The following is a 5,163-nucleotide window of genomic DNA, read 5'->3' as shown; positions in this document are numbered from 1 at the left end:
AAGGATAAACAAGGAAAAGGAAAATTAGAAGTAGCAGAAAACAGAGAGCTCACATAGCAGCAGGTGGAATTCAGGAGGAGAGAGCTGGGACAATGAGACTCAGAAAGCCCATCCTTTTGGGCCCAAGGGTTAAGTGGGCATCAGTGCTTGTGGCCTGGCCAGTGTCAGGGGTCAGGCAGGGATGTCTGAGTTTTTCTCTTTCTCCCCAGTGGCAGTCTGGAAGTTCTGTGAATACAAAGGGCAGATGGAAGTTTCTGTTGGACACTGGAAGCCACTGCCTGCCTGACCCAGAGGGCATCCAGTTTCCAGAATCTTCCTTTTCTTTCTTCTAAACAAACTTCTTTATCCTGACCTCTCGGTCATAGGTAGGTGATGGTAATTAAGGCAAAAATCCAACCTACCAATGGGGAAAAGGCTTAGAATGCAAGCCCCATTCCTCTCTGGTATGTATGTATTGTTGACTTGTAATGGGGAACATCTGGGGCACAGGGTTTGTGTCCAAGGGATGATGGTATTTCAGGCACTAGAGCAAATCAGTGATGGGGAAACCACTATACTGAAGCCTCTGATGTCCAGGGCCAAGCAATTAAAAATAAAAGAAGAGAGAAAAGGTGAATCAAAGATAAAATTCTCACTAATGAGCAAGTCACTGTTTACTCAGAGTGAGCACTTCAGGTTAATCAAGGAAGTACAAAGGGTGGCATTTATGTCCTTGAGCTCTTTTTAAAGCCTTTCTCGAATCCACTATCGAAATGTGCCTAGGTGTTGCTTCCTCCCATTTTTCTCCCTTATCTTCTACACGCTTCTCTGTGTCCTGATGTTATACAGGGATGCCTTTCACACACATAACTATGACACGCCAGAAGCATTTTCTTTTCTCAGAACAACCTTCGTCCCCCATCATACAGAACTTTGTCCTGGGTCAGTTCTGAGGAAATATTTGTTGAAATGTTGACGGTTTCTGAGATTCAGGGTTAGGGCTTTTAACCAGGACTATGAGGGTGGTTCGGCTGGTCTTTCTGGAATCTGGTATGAACCATAGCCCCTCCTTGACCACTAAGAACAACTCTTGCTGTCACAGGGGGTTGTGTTTAAGTGTATAATAGGAAGGAAAACCCATGCTGTGCTTGTGACTTTCCAATCCAAGTGCCAAATATGGGGGTGGGGGGGTGGCAAACATGTAGAGAGCACAGGTGTTATGAAACCTGCTTTGAGAGAAAGCAGGTCAGGAGGACCAGTTTGGTGTCCTAGATAGAGGAAATAGCCTCTTTCAATAGAAATGAATGAAATAGTTGTAGCACATATTTGCCAAAGATACAGGCTGCAGTAGTATTAATATTAATGAGGTATGTGTTCTGGTGAGAGTAGACAGCATCATGTCCCACAGAGTTTTATCAGTAGCGGATACGCCTCTTTTGGAGTTTCTCCACTTTGCCTCCCTGGTAGAGCCACCATTGGCTCCAGCAGAGCCTTGACCCACATCTGACCCCAACAATGACTTAGGCTTGAGATGAGGGATACCAAGTTAATGAAGGGAGCTCCTGGCAAATGAATCGTAATTCCTGCGGCCACCCTCAAAGCCAGAGGCAGGGCTGTGGTGAACCTACTTTGGCACGGGGCCCTGTCCTCAGACCACTGCATCTCATCTTGAAAGCATTCGTGAACTCTTGCCAGCTGCATCCTCTTCAGCCTTTCCTGTTCATCAGAGCATCATGACATACTCAGCTCATCTTAGCATTGTCCTGGAAGCAGCCGGAATGTCTCATGGCTGCTCTGGCTAATTTCAAAGGTGATTTATTTTTTCCAATTTGGGCAGAGTCTGAACCGTATAAAGCAAAGAGAAGAATGTACAATTATTAAAGCACTTTAAGATTTGAGACAGCCACACTGCACAATTCAGGTCAGAATGTACACTTGAGGATGGAATTATCTGAATTGTATACCCCCCTCTCCATCACCAGATGACTGTATGATTTTTGCCTTACTTTGTGCTCTGTAGAAACACGCTTGTTCTTCAGAAAGAGTTTCTTGGACATTCTCAGGGTATGTGAGGAAGAGCTTAGTACTTTGGGACTAAGTTTGTTGGGACACTATCATCCCTTTGGTGAAAAACTGAAAATCTACTTATATCTAGATAAAAAAGAAAAATGGACACCAATTGGTATTCACTGAAAAATACCAAACCTAAGTAATATGTCACATTTGGTCACTTTTCTTTTTTATAGTTTTTATTGTGAAAATTTCCCACCATACACAAAAGTAGAGTATAATAGTCCCCGATGAATCCATCACCTGACTCTAATAAGCATCACATTTTGCCCTCTTGTTTCCTAGCTCCCTCTTGCTTTGGCTAGGGTATTTTGAAGTGAATTCCAGACATTAAATGTCATTTCATTCCTAAACTTCATTATACATCTCAAAAAATGACATTTCATAGTTACATGGCAATATCACAACTAGTGGAAAAATAATAATGCTCTAATATCATATAGTATCCAGCCCATATTAAGATTTCCCTAGTTGTTTAAAAATCATTTGTTTTACAGTTGGTTTGTTTGAATGATGATCCAAACAAGGTACACTCATATTTGGTTGTATATCTCTTAAATCTTTCAAAAAATTTTGTTGGTTGTTGCTGTTATGGCGTTTAAGTCTTTAAAAAATTTTTATTATAGTCTCTCCTCCCCTCGTTTCTTTTCACAATGACATTGACTTTTTTTCAGAAACCAGCTCAGTTTTCCTGAGAAATGTTGCACGTTCTGGATTTGCCTGCTTGTTTCCTCATGGTATCATGTAGCAGAGATTTCATGTGTCAATGAAGTAGAGGTTTAAATTGCTTTTCTTTCTCCTGCATTTCCTGAAGACTAGAAGTAAGATTTGAATAACTTCAGGTTCTTTTTTTGGGGGGGGGGGAGGAAGAACCTATCAGAGTTGAATTTCATATTGCATGGAATCAGGAGGCCCACAATGTCTTATTCTGTTTTGAGTGAAGCTCAGGTTGATCAGTGGGTTCAGTCCTTCATTGTAACATTCCCATCACCCTCACACAATAGTTTGAATCAGGTATTTCATTAGGAGATAGCATATCATCCTTTTCAAAGCATATCTTCATTTATTTATTTATTTATTTATTTATTTATTTATTTATTTATTTATTTTTTAAGCTGAGCCATCCTGCTACCTGTTGGCAGCTCAGCGGCTGCTCAGCTCGGGCTGGACTCGAACCGCTGTTGCTCAGAGCTCAAACTCTTGAGCAAGCTCTTAACCAACTGAGCCACTCGGCCGGCCCTTCATGTAAATTGTTTCTTTTTACGAGTGATATGCATAATTTCCCTTATTGCAGAGAGGAGTGACAGAGAAGTCATTTTGGGGGCCACACAGTGACTTTGGGGACCCTGCAGAACCAAAATTCAAGTATGCCGATTCCTGACTCCAAATTCTTGTCTATGGCAGGAAACATTACAGGCAATAATGCCTCCTGGTATCTTGCCATTTGGGATCCAAAGCAGTATTTAAAAACTGGGCTCAAAGGTTCTAAGTCTTTGAGTTTAAGATTTTAATTAATCAGTTTAGGCCACTCCGGTCTGGATTATCACATACATGAAATTGTATTTGCTTGGTTATGAACATCTCAGGGCCCAGACTATTTTCATTGTTTGAGTCAACTTTTGTTTGCATAATTTTGGCCAGATAAACCAAAGAGGACACATCTCTCACTCAGCCGTGTTCCGGTTCCCAGCACTGGGCTGTTTTCTCATACAGTAAGGGTTGTGTTCAGCTAACAGTATCAGAAATGCCATCTCCAGGGGCTTAAACAAATAGGATTTTACTTTTCTCACATAACAAGAAGGCCAGAGGTTAGCAGTTGCTGGCTTTAGCGTTTTAATGATACAGGGCAGATGTTATCGCTTAGCCTTTCCCTCATAGTGCCAAGATGGCTGCTGCATCTCCAACTATTATGTCTGCATTCATAATAGTGAAGGCAGAAGAAGGGGGCTATGCCAGCCACATCCATTCTGGTCAATAAGGAAAACATATGTTTTATCAAAATCTCCATAGCAGTATTCTCTTGGATCAGAACTGGGTCATAAGACATCCTGAACTGCTAGAGAGCTGGGAAAGCAGTATTTGGCTTTCAAACCTCTATAGTGGAGGCAGCACGGGAGATGGCAGTTGGGCATAAATTAAATGCCAATCCACCTAAAGAAATCTCATCCTTCTTTGCTCTCTGACACACATCATATGCTACACTTTCATTAAACCAAGTTCCTCAGCAATTCAGTCTGCAGGACCAATGATAAGGAATAGGGGTGTCCATAAACCCCCTTGACTACAAAGGATGGTAATCAGACAATGATGCTCCAACCTCCAGAAGGGAACAAGTACCTTGAATGCTCGTTAAGGTAGATGAAGTTGATTTCTACTGGTCTATGGATTCTATTGTTGGGTTAAGGATATTAGAGGATATTAAGGATATTAGGCTGGGGTTGGAGTGAAAGTGAGAGGCTGGGAAAGACCTGCAGAACACGAAATGCAAGCCAAGGTACTATGAGTCAGAATGCAGCCCTGACACCAGGAGATTTCCACTGTAGAAGGATTTCTAGTTTCGTCTGCCCAAAAATGTCTGCCAAGTATTATTTTTGAATGCTAAAAGTTTCTTTAACAGTGGACAAATCTATATTGCAGTTAGTGAGAATGTTAAAATTCAAATAGTTCTGGAAAGGTAACATTAAATTACATTTTTTTTCAAATATAAAGGTCCTCAAGAAAAAAAGGTAATTCTTATTTAATTTAAACAAAGTTCAGATTCTTTACCTCCAGGGGCCAAGAGTGGGAAATCAGTCCTTTTGCTCCCCAGCAGTACAGCAGAGATTTGCTTAGGACATCAAAAAAAAAAAAAAGACTTTACTCAAGGCTAAATAGCAAAGGCAATGATGAAAGGGGAAAAAAGCAGTGTCTGTGGTACAACTTATACCCATGATGAAAGATTCATACCATTAGTCAGAGAACCAGGAAATCTTTTGAAGGCTACCCTCCATGGTGGACATCTACATGGTGGATGCCCTTTTTGACCTCCATCTCCATCAGTCAAGCAGGCACTTAGTGCTTTCTTAATCCCAAGAGAGAGAGAGAGAGAGAGAGAGAGAGAGAGAGAGAGAGAGA

The sequence above is a fragment of the Hipposideros armiger genome, unplaced genomic scaffold (genome assembly GCF_001890085.2).
Source record: "Hipposideros armiger isolate ML-2016 unplaced genomic scaffold, ASM189008v1 scaffold_292, whole genome shotgun sequence".
In the NCBI taxonomy this organism is placed as follows: Eukaryota; Metazoa; Chordata; class Mammalia; order Chiroptera; family Hipposideridae; genus Hipposideros; species Hipposideros armiger.
The sequence above is the reverse complement of the archived record's forward strand: the minus strand, read 5'-3'. Positions refer to the sequence as shown.